Raw genomic sequence first — 12,921 nt, 5'->3', positions numbered from 1 at the left:
CCCTACAATAAGCAATTCTGTGTGACACCAGCTGGGTGTCCCGCATGTTAACTCAGTTTATCTCCAAGTGAATACTGTCATATCTCACAGGTTAAGGGTTCAATCCCACACGACTTCCCCCCATTTCAGATGCAAACCATAAACGATAGGTCCCCAGGTTACAGTATAACTTCTGTTCGACTTGGCTACAAATTAAAAGTTCCCATGACCCCCTCCCACATGGATTCCATTACTTGCTATAGTAGCTCACAGAACTCAAGGAAATACTTATGTTTACCAGTTTGTCAAAGCATGTGGTATAGGGTAGAGATGAACAGGATGAACAGCCAGAAGAAGAAATAGATAGGGTAAAGTCTGAGAGGGTCCCCTAAGCACAGGAGCTTCTGTCCCTGTGGAGTTGGAGTGTGTCACCTTCCTGGTATGTGGTTGTGTTCACCAACCTGGAAACACTCTGAACGCCACACTAGTTAGATTTTTATGTAAGTTTCACCACACAGGCATAATGTATCATTAACTCCATCAGCCCTTCTCCCTTCTCAAGAAAGTGGGGGAGACGGCCTAAAAATTCCAAGTCTTTAATCATAGTGATCTTTCCCATGACCAGCCCCATCTAGGAATCATCCAAGAACCCACCCAGAGTCATCTCATTAGAACAAAAGACACACTTATTACCCAGGAAATTATAAGGGTTTCAGGAGCCCTATGTCAGGAACCAGGGTCAAAAAACAAATATTAGAACAAATGATGCTCCTCACCCTCTTATCACTTAGGAAATTATTAGATATGTGTCAGGAACCAGGGTCAGAGATAAATAGATGATGATAGATGGATGGATAGATGGATGGAAAGAAATATGGGTACTTATTTATATTTCACAGATTCCATCCACCAAGATCTTCTATTCTAGTCCAGGAGATGACACTTAAACATAGGAAAAAGTAAATAAAAACAGGCTGGGTATAATAAAATATTGAAAATGAATATTGAGAACAATTGCTTAAATTAATTGTAAAGCATTAAAGAAGGGAATAAAAACAACAAAAAAATCTAAAGTTTTTGTTTTACTTTCCACCACTCAACATATACAAAACTAAAACATATTTCTCTGATGAGAATTTTCAAGCTTTTTAGTATCGTGAAGAAATAAAGCTATGGAAAATAAAGCAGTGCATTAGCTACTAAAATTTAGTAGGGTGAATAAAACTATATTGTTCATTTTTTTCCTAATTAAACTTTATAGATTTCTTAGATGTTAATCAGCACAAAACGTCTGGGATTTTTACTTCCTGAAGCAACAGCAAACTGATTTTTAAATTATACAATAGATCTTAGTAGAGAAAAAGTGGATTGGAAACCGTGTCTTAATTATAAAAGTTTCATGGGGAGAAAAAAAAAACAAACCTGAGCTAAATTACAATGGCATAAAATTGGGAATCAACCCAGAATTGTTCTTCTCTAATTTGTTTCTTACTTTTATACAGCTAGGAATAGATGATCCTTTAGATAATGATTACTTCGTCATCAGGAAAATATTGAATATACTATTGTTTACCCTCATTGAGTTGGGAGATCCCTTCGCCATTCATTATGTCTTGAGCCAAATGGGCTGTCTAACAGGGAGGAGGAGAAAAACAAAAAAAAGTAAATGGAGACTTCAAATCATGAACAAACACTTTTTATGGTAAACATTTCTATGAATAAATCTTTCATAGTTTGCAGTCGTTTACACCACTCTTAGCTATGTCTTTCATCCTTCCTCCATTCTTTGGAAATAGTGATCCATCTTTCCTGGGTGGAGATATGAATGAACATCTCTTCTTTAGCATTTCTCTCTCTCTCTCTCTCTCTCCCTCCCTCCCTCCCTCCCTCCCTCTCTCTCTTAACCTATCAGACTACATAAAGCCTTTTGGAACAGAGGATCTCTCTCTCTCTCTCGTAATAAAAGAGTAGAATATATGCCTGTCTGTCCTAATTCTAACCAATTGGTAGATAGTTAATATATATGTGGTATACAAGGAGAAGACTTTTCTTGGGTCTTCTAAAAATGGTCTCTTTGGATGAAAGTCATTATCAGCAGCTGCAGTATACAAGACAACACTGGAAATTATGGTCATTCGAGATTGCTGATTCTTTTTTACAGTCGCACAGTTGAAAAGCTCTGTCTATCCAGCCTCAGTGTACCTCTAGTATGTAACTCTTCCATCATCCCCTCCACTGCAGTTTAGTTTAGTATCTCTTTAATTCTTGATTGATTCCTTTAAACATCTCCTAAGAAGTGGTCATATTTGCCATCATACTCCCATATTTTATACCATCTTTCCAATTATACCTTGGTGATTTTTCTAAAATGAACATCTGATAATGTCTTACCTCTGATCACAAATCGTTTGTTTCCGGCAACATGTCATATTATAAATCTTTAAAAACCCATCTGGTTAAAAACAAAAACAATAAAAGCAAAACAAAATGTTGGATGAAAGGCTTAAAAGTCTTATAAATGCATAGATGAGAGGAAAGAAAGTAATAATAAAAAAAATACTTCAAAACCAATGAGAAAGCACAACTCTAGAGATGTAAGAGAGCACAGAAGCAAATCCTGGAGCGATCTTCTAATCCCCGGTAACCTAGAGCTTCAGAATCAGCACAGAGGCTGCACGGATAATAGGAGTCCTAATGTAAGGCCTGAGCACAGTGAGAGACATTAGATCAGAGATCACACTTAAAAGCCATAACCTCCCCTCACCTACTATGGGAACAGTGGTAGTGAAAGGGAAGAATAGGAAATCAAAACAAAACCAAACAAATGAAAATTTGGAAATAAAAAAAGTGTTCAACATAAGAATACGATAAAAAAAATGCTTATCTTAACTTCAGTTTGGGGTCAAAGAAAATATAATGTCTGTGAATTTGTAGTCACAAACCAGCTCAAACGGGAATATGGGATGTTATTCTCATAACTTGTATTGTTCAAAAGATCCTCTTCACTGAATTTATAGTGTTCTCAGGTCAGTAGCACCATGGTGCATGGAAGAATCATTGCCAATTCTCTTTAGAAGAACATACGTTAAAAACTCAGTTCTCAAAGAAATTCCTAGGGAAAAAAATTACTGTATTAAAAAAAATCAGAAGAAAAACAGTTAAACTCAGACATAAAGACCATATTCTTGAATTAAAAATAATATAAAATGTTCAAGCCTTTAATCCCTTTCGAGTTGATTTTTGTTTATAGTATAAGATGTTAGTTCAGTTTCATTTTTTGCATGTGACTGTCCAGTTTTCTCAATACCATTTGTTAAAGAGACTACCTTTTCCTCATTGTATATTCTTAGCTCCTTTGTTGTATGTTAATTGACTGTGCATTCATGAGTCTAGTTTTGGGCTGTCCTGTTTCATTGATATTTATGTCTCTCTCTCTTTTTTTTGCCAAGACCATACTGTTTTGCATGCTATAGTTTTGTAGTATAATTTGTAATTAGGAAGTGTGATGCTGCCAGCTTTGTTCTTTGTCACAATTGCTTTGGCTGTTTTTGGTCTTTTGCGATTCTATACACATTTTAGGATTGTTTGTTCTATTTCTGTGAAAAATGACATTGGAATTTTGATAGGATTGCATTGACACTATAGAAATTTTTAGGGTAACACAGGAAGTCCTCACTTGTTAATAGGTTCTTGGAAACTGAGACTAAGTGAAACAATGTATAGCACAGGCTAATTAATATAAAGAAGAGTTAAGTTCCCAGGGCATATTTCTGGTTATAAAAACATCACCAAACTTCTAAATAAAGACCCAAAACACTTCTAATATTAAACATTGAAATAAATGTGAGCTATACATATATTTAAGAAAGATTAATAAAAACAAATAAGATACAGACACACTTCATTTTACTGAGCTTTGCTTCACTTTACTTCACAGGTGTTGCATTTTTTACGAATCAAAGGTAAGGCACTCCACCAGCAAAAAGATTACAACTTGCTCTATTGTAATATAATAAATATTCAGCTTTATTATGGTGTTCTGGAACCAAACCCACAATATTTCTGAGGTATGCCTGTCTTTTATTTCCAACCCACTTATTCCAGTTCAGGGTCTCCAGTAGCCTGAGCCCATCCCTGCATCTCAGAGAAACAAGGCAAGGACCCATCCTGGACAGGACACCTTTTCATCACAGGGCCACCCACACTCTCTCAGACTAGGCCAATTTAGACACACCAATCTACCTAACATGCACATATTTGGGATATGGGAGGAAACCAGATTACCCAGAGAAAACCCCTATAAACATGGGGAGAACATGCAAACTCTACCTAGACAGTGGCCCCTGGCAGGAAATCCATTTTGTTTCTCATCAACATTATAATGAAACAATGCGGTATGGAATGACATGTTCTAGGACCTGCTATAGGGATATTTTAACAATATCAATTTTTCCAATCCATGAATACAAAATTTCTTTACACTTATTTGTGTCTTCATTAATTTCCTTCATCAGTGTCTTACAGTTTTCAGTGTACACGTCTCAACACCTTGGTTAAATGTATTCCTAGATATTTTATTCTTTTTAGTACAATTGTAAATAAAATTATTTTTTAATTTCTCTTTCTGATAGTTTGTTAATAGGGTATATAAACACAACTGATTTTTGTATATCAATTTTGTATCCTGTGACTTTACTGAATTTATTCGTTCTAACAGTTTTGTTTTGTTTTTTTTGGTGGAGTCTTTAGGGTTTTCTATATTTAATATCCTGTCATCTGCAAGTATAGACAATTTTACTTCCTCCTTTTTGATTTAGATGTCTCTTATTCCTTTTTATTGCCTAATTGCTCTGGCTAGGACCTTCTGGAATATAATGAGTAAAAGTGGTGATAGTGGGCACCCTTATCTTGTTCTCGATCTTAGAGGAAAAGCTTTCAGTTTTTCACCATTGAGTATGATGTTAGCCAAGTTTGCATGACCATATAGGTTGCCTATATACATAGATGTATAATAATACATATGTATTTTAGGAAATTAGGTAAAGGGTTTAGAAATTTTCGCATATAAAATAATGACTTAGAAATTTTCGCATATAAAATAATGAGAACTAGTCTCCTGATAAACTTTCTATCCAGAACATCTAATTTTCAGGAATGGCTTTCAGACCTAAAACTGAGATGCACTGCAGTATGTATGACATATTTTGTAATATAATTTTTATAGTCTTGTCTGTCTCCTCACAACTTTGAATTCATACTCCTTAGTTAGATTCGTAAACCCTTTATATTCTGCTGGATGGTCATCATTCAGCTTCATCACTGTCTACTCCTGCCTTAACACCAGTGAGTTTGCCATGCCCTTTCATGCCTCCATGCATTTGTATGTGATACTCTCTGTCTGGGTACTTTCCTCCTTACAAACTCAGCTGAAACATAATCTCTGCATGGTAGCTGCTCTGGCTTCCACAGCTTTTATCTCCCACAATATCCTTTAAGTCTTCTGTCATAGAAAACAATAGGGTATTCAAATTGGTAGTTAACATCTCTATTTTCTACACTAATCTATAAGGCTTCTTGACCAAAAGGATTGTCTTTCATATGGCCATGACATTTAGTAGGTTTTAAATAAATATTTATTAATAAGGGAATAGATCCAAAACAGTAAAAGAATATAGATCATTATGGGTTAAGGTTTTAAGAAAAGAATTGAAGGACAAAATGGACCTCAAAGATATAAATTTCAAAAGAAGAAAGTAGCAGAAGTAAAAGCTTAGAAACTGGCAAAAATTGATATGGGTTTGGAGGAAAGCAAGTGGAATTTCACAGGGGGAATATAGAAGAAAAATTATGAAATAAAAGTAATTGAGATTATAAAAATTCTATCTTTGCTCTTTATATTATGAGACTCAAAGTTGTATAAATCTTTAATATTCAAATCTTATTTTTAGTTGTATATTCTGATGTCTTTACACACACACACACACACACACACACACACACACGTTTTGGAGAGATAAATGAGGCTCTTCCTGATGCTCTGTGTGCATATCAGATATTAATGAGAGGTTTTAGAATTAAATATCTTCCTTCCCTGCTCTACCCCCACCTAGAATAGCCAACTCTTAATGTATTCGCTTAAGATGAACTCTCTTATACTGCTATAATTGAGTCATTAAACACACAATAAATAAATCTTTTCTTTGTTGCATTTTTGGGTTATTTTCCTGAAGATAACTCATATTGACTTAGAAAATCATGTGAAACACAGGTGACTAAATGAACTTTCTGTGATGATGGAGACTTTTTATTTGTGCCATCCAATACCATTGTCTCTATCCACATGTGGCTACTGACATTTGAAAGGTATCTCGTGTTACTGAGGAATTGAATTTTTTATCCTATTTAAGTTGAATTAATTTATGTTTAAATAACCATGTGTAGCTGGTGTTTACTATATTGGGCTGCACAGTTCTGAAACATTTGTCAGAAACCTAAAATTGCAGTCATTACCCCTACCTCACAAAGCTGCCCACCTCCCTTGTTTGACACAGGTAGCTGGTTGAGCAAATAGATGTGAAAGCTAGAGTGGTTAACTTTTAATTTGCTGCAGAATCTCCAATGGCAGTCTTTAATAGGAATTAAGAGCAAGCTGGCCCATGAAGATATACTCATTCCCTACTGTTACACATGAACGACCAACAGAATCTCTGTATAATCAGTCTATCAAGAAAAGTTATAATTAGAATCTTATTTATTTCCTTCTCGTGGAACGCTGGGTCCTTTTTACCATATTAACACAATCAATGCTAAAAGGCAAAGGGAAATTGGCTTTGGTATGCACATCATTCTTTTTGTACCCGTGAGATTTTCAGCATAAGTCAAAGTAGCATTCTGGATTAATGTTAAAGATGTTTCTTTGTGATCAGACTGCCCTAAATAATACATGAGCTTACCAGTACATACACATTTCATGTCAGCCACTACTGAGAGAGCATTTCTAACTACCCCTGGTAATTCCTTCTAGCCCTCTGGAGGTTCACTTAGACAAGTGGTTAAGTTTGCTCAGAAGGACCCAAACCTAATTTAAAAAGAGAATCTCTCCAAGCATTGGGTGCATGGTTTTATCTTCCAGAAAGGGGTTATAGTGCAAAAAGGTAGGGTGTGGTCTATACATTTGCATTTTAATAAGCACTCTTATAACCCTGGTGCCTCTAGCCTGTGTTTGAGAAAAATATTATTAGACCGTAGAAGTCATCAGAGGACCAGGACACAGACCAGGCGCATAGCCTGGTAATGTATGTTAATGAGACAGTAAGGCTTTAAGAGATAGACTGGGTTCTCCAAAGAACATATGCCTACAGAGATGCCCTGTGCATATTTAAGGTAGGAGGAGGGGGCATAATCATATAAATTCTAGAAGAAGGCATTCAGAAATAGAAACTTTTCAGAAAACTGAAATAGTCCATAGAATTACAGCAGGCTCAGAAAATGAATAATTGTTGTAGAGCCATAAGCCCTTTCCCCTCAGCAAAGTACCCTGATCACCCAGCGGTTAACAAATGGCATCCTCCATATTCTGTTTCTCTATTCTTCTTAGTAAGATGGAGGTAAAAGCAAGAACTGACCTGAATCACAATCCCTGGCCGTCCTGTGGTGGGAAGCACGCTTCTTGTTTTAAAAGCTCTGTGTTCTGAAATTTGGAAAGCAGCTTAGACTAAAATGATTTCCAGCTTTCTGTGTTGTTATCAACATGGTAAGGATTCATTAGGTATGGGTTTCTTGGTGGCACATTTGGAGAACACCATTGGGAATCTGTTCAGGTAAAACCATTTGGAAGTAGCTTGCCTTCTGGTAGTGCAGTCTTGGGACCCAGGCCAGGCTTCCCCAGCATCCTGTGATGGTGTCTTGATTATTCCAAATAAAATCACCTGAGAAGCAGCAGGAGCAGGAATATGTCTCTGACTCCTTCGCCCCCTAAAATCAAGAAGTAAATCGCCATGATAGGACTGAGAGACAAACTTATCACAAGAATTATAAAATCCAGTCAAAAAGATATGTTTAAACAAAGTTCTTACTCCTTTTCTACCCAAGGCCAAAACAAACTTTGTTTAGATTCCTCACTAACCCATACCCAAATCTCACTTCAATTCCTTTCTAAAGAGCACTTTCTTTGTCTTGTTAATGTCTCACAAATTTGTTTCTTTGACTGCAAAATGTAAAAAGGGGTCTGATTCAATTATTTCTTTGAGCCTCACTTTATGATCTGAGCATCATATTGTGCTTCTCCCATGTCCGTGTGCACATATTAAATTGTTTTTTTCCTTCCTGCTAATCTAGTATTTTCTGTATCTTATTATTGGTTCAGCCATAAGAAATAAAGAAGGGTAGAAGGGGGGAATTCTTCCCCTCCCCAACAGCAATCAGTAATAGCAGTGACTCTCACAAAGACTACTTCACACTTATAATCATAAAAAAGAGCCATTTTGCTATGCTCTCTCTCAGAGAAAGGCTTGTTGGACTCTGTGCACATTGTGCAGATACTGTTCACAGTAGCTTCCTAAATGAGAGAATGATTATATTTTCAAGAATACTAAAAGGGCGCTTTGATTTGATTTCAAAGGGCCAGAATCTGACAGATATACTAAAAATGTCACATATTAAACTCTTGGAGGTACACACAATGTTTCGGTAAATGAAATCCTTTTTCTTCAGGTGAGTCCCTAAGGTCAACTTCCTCTCCATCCCCCTTGCCTTGTTTAGAAGATGATCATCAATATTAAAGGAAGGGTACTCATATTTCCACTCTACATCGGACACTTTTAAAAAAACTTTTGTGAAATAGCTTATACTATCCCCACTTCATAAAACAACAAACCAAGTTTTAGAGCAGTGAATTAACTTGCTCATAATAAAGTAACTAGTAAGTACATGGCAGACCTTATCAGACCTAGGTATGTGCAACTGCAAATTACTCTTTTATGCTGGTATCTATATTATTTCAAAATTGAACTCATACCTATTTTTAAAAATATTTTGCTAAAAAATACATTTTCCTCTTTTTTATGTCTACCTAGACTCTTTCAATAGCTCATTCTCCGGTGTTCTTGCTGGAAATGTCCTTCCACTACAATTTAATCTGCCAATGACTGCCTCCTTTTCCCTCTTAAAGCACTAAGCTGCCATTCCACATCCAGAGGTGCTGTGCCATTTATCATTCTTACCAGCCACGTGCAAGAGTGCCCATTTTCTCACAATCTGACCAACAGAGTATGTTGGAATTTTGTCAATAGGTGAGAAATGGTGAAACTATTCATGTATAATGAACTCATCGGATGTTTTACTAACAATTACATTTCTTTAATATTTATCATGTATAAGGCCCTGTTTTAGGAGTTATGTGATCTACCTTTGTTTTTATTGCGGTGGCTGTTAAATCAAAGAAGGAGCTAGCAGTTAGTCTCCCAAAAGAGGATGGTAACAAAAATCTGAACTAAGAAATAGTATTTCTGAAATCTAGTGTTTTTTTTTTTTAATATAGAAATCAAAACTTTTAAATTCTAGAAGATAAGCACTAGAGTAACAGAAAATCACTTTAATAGACTAATGCCAAATTCAAGGTGAATATACATTAAGCAAGAGTCATGTATTTATATCCATAGCACTTTATTTTTTCTTGTTAGTGCAGAACTACTAATTTTGATTTTGAGGTAACAGTGAACAAATTTCCTTCTGCAGTTATGACAAGGCATAATCAACTAGATATTTCAGGAGACTCAATAAGAAAACCATGTATTGGCATTATTATACTCAGAAAGAGTTGTCTGCAGCTGCTGTTTAATCTTCAGATTGGTTTTCATGCAGGATGACCCTTCAGAGAGTAAGATAAAAATGCCCAAAGTAGTGAAGTGAAGCAGTTGTTTATGAAGCAATAACGCCAATGTGACGCTGCAGCCACTCATGCTAAACGCAAGCCTTACCCTGATTTGCTTTTGCTCTCTTGATTGGTTGTGACCTGTCAGTCCAGTTGGAAATTCTCTTGTGCACCTTTTAAAATAATTTTTAAAACTCTGTTCAACATGCGAAAAGTTTTTTTTTCTCATTGTGCTGGGTAAGCAGTAAAAGAGAATTCAATGATAGTGGCATATTATATCAAGTATAAATCTTTTTCTTCAGAAATGTATAGAAATTGTTCATAAAAGACAACTTTTACCATATCTACTTTTCCTAGTAGAATGTCTATATAACTCAATGAATAGTTTATAAACTAAAACTAAGCGTAATCAAACCTGCCCTTTAAGCTCTTATGTTTTTCTCCTGGGTTTCTTTCTCTGAGTTTACACCTATTCTTACCTAACAATATCATTCATTTTCATGGTTTTAATGAGCATACGTATGCCAAAGACCTAAATAAGCCAACCTAAAACTGTCAGACCTCTGCGTATCCAACTGCCTTGGTTTGAACATCCTTTTGACACATCATCTCTCTTAACCTGTCCATTCCTCCAACTTCACAAGCACATTTCTGCTCCTCTTTCTGTGGTCTTTGTATCAGTGAGTGCTAACACCATCCACAGACTTTCCCAAGTCAGAAGTCAAACCTACTCGTTCTTTCTTTCCTTCATTTCTCTTATTCAATGAATCAAGTCCTGTCGATTCTTCTAAATAAATTCTAGAAGCAGTCTGCTTCTCTCTATGCCAGTGCAACTATTCTCACCCAGAACATTCTCATCTCCCCACTGTATATTACTACAACAGTCTCATCACTGGTCTCACTTGCCCCCTCAAATCTAGTCCCCAAACTGCAATAAGAGTGATCTTTAAAAAATGAAAATGTGTTATAATATGGTGTTCACTTCCAGGTTAAAGACTTTCACTGCTTTGCCATGCATCCTAAATGAAGACAAATTTTTTACCCTGTCTGATAAGCTGCTGTATACTCTAATACCTGCTAGTCTTTCATCCTTCACCATTGGCCTCTTATTCTGTCCACTCCAGGCAGACTCAACTTCCAAAATACCACTTCTATTTTTTAACATCTGGGTTGTTCCAGTTACCTAAAACATTTATATTTTCCTTCATGTTTTATTTCCTGGATGTCACATCTCTTGGATGTGAGTTGAAGGTGAGAAGCAGATAGATGCATTCGGAATGTTGGCCATCAGCTCATGCATGTGTCTTGTGCTTCCAGGACCTGTTGCTCCAGATCTCATGTGTACCTTCACAGAATGATAAACTGCTGCAGGGTATGCCCGACTATATGGTGGTAGAACAACATCTAGACCACAACTGGCAGCTCAGGTTAGAAGACCCTTTGGATGGTAGTGGTCAGATGATTAGTCTTTACCAGGATCTAGTGATATGACAGGAACTGTTAATCAAAAGTAGCAATATTATTTGCTGGGCTCCAAACTCTGAAAGCCTACATCATGATTCTCCTATCTGAGTTTTCCATATAGCATCTTGGTCTTCTACAGACCCTTTGAGTCTTATATGCTATGTGGCAGAGCTTCTGACTCTAGAGCTTGAACAATTTTGTGAGCTGTTTCTTTCTCTGGAACTTGTTTTAAGGTGGCAATCTTAAGTTATCTGGTAAATTGTTCAGAATGGCACATCCTAAATGAGGTAATGTGTTAAGTTCTATGAAACAAATAAAATTAATGTAGCAGTAGGGAATAATATGATATTATAGTTTAGATAGTTTGGTCAGGAGAGGTCTCTCTAAGAAGATCATCTTTAAGCTAGGATGAGAGAGTGAAAAGGGACTAGCCAATTGAACAGGCACCCACAAGATGAGAACAGATGTGAGAAAGAGGGCAGTGTGACTGGAGCCTGGAGAGCAAAGAACATGTGGCATCCAGGGAGTTTGGAGACGAAGTCAAGGGTCTGGCTATTTAGGGCATTGTAACCACAGATATGAATCTGAATTTTATGCTAAGATCCTAGAGGCAATTGAAGTCACTTCTAAGGTCAGAAATAGTGGAGGAAGGCAAAGAAACATAGTGACACTAGATTTCCAGACTGGAAAGCTGGGACTGAATTTGGAAACATTGTTTTTGTGTTCCCTTGAGAAGTTATATGTAGTTCTTTACAAAGTAGATGGAAGTTCCATCAATGAAAATAAATTTCAAAAGCTTAAAGTGTAGACTAAAATAGTTCTATTTTCCGTGTAATTAAGAAAGCTAAGTGCTGATTTCTCCAGTTATGGTCAATACCTTATTTTCTGAGAAGCTTAATTTTTTTTTTTCATTCAGGAAAGTGCTTTCAAAATTACTTGGCTAACCTCTTCATGATGTGGGTGCAAAAACTGAGGCCCAGGGGAGTGTGGAAGTCAGTTGAATTTCACACAGAGACAGTGGCAGAATTTCACACAGGAATCCTTCACGGGGGTTGGTGGAGGTTACATCATGAAAAGAGAGGAAGAGGAGCCATGGAACACTTCAAGGATATCTAAGTGTATTGAGTGTATCTAAATGGTAGGAAATTGTTTACTAAGGCAAGTGATTCAGTCATCTTGAAATTCAGGGTAAGAGCAAGGGTTCTATTGTTTTCGTTTTTGTTGTTGTTATTGATGTCATTTCCTTTCCCAAGACAGAAAGAAAATTAAACATTTTGGGAGGGGAGGGAGGAAGACAGGAAATTAAACTTCTCTATATCTGGGTTGGGTTTTAAGTTATATATTGAATGGACAGTTATAAATGAAATGCCATGAGAAGACAGGGAAATCAAGAGGTAATTTTGTCTGGAAATAAAAGGAAGTAATGAACCTGGGCCTTGATGGAAGAGAGAGCTTTCTCAGAGGTAGAGATGGAGGGACTACAGGGCCGAGGAAAACGATGAGAAAGGCAGAGGGATTTAAATGTAGTTGTGTAAAGCAGAACAAGGCTCTCCGCCAGAGGCCAAAGGCTTCAGGCAAAGACAAATCATTTTTCAGGTCTTTCTTAT

Source organism: Pteropus alecto, unplaced genomic scaffold (assembly GCF_000325575.1).
Source record: "Pteropus alecto unplaced genomic scaffold, ASM32557v1 scaffold131, whole genome shotgun sequence".
In the NCBI taxonomy this organism is placed as follows: domain Eukaryota; kingdom Metazoa; phylum Chordata; class Mammalia; order Chiroptera; family Pteropodidae; genus Pteropus; species Pteropus alecto.
This window is presented reverse-complemented; position numbering follows the sequence as displayed.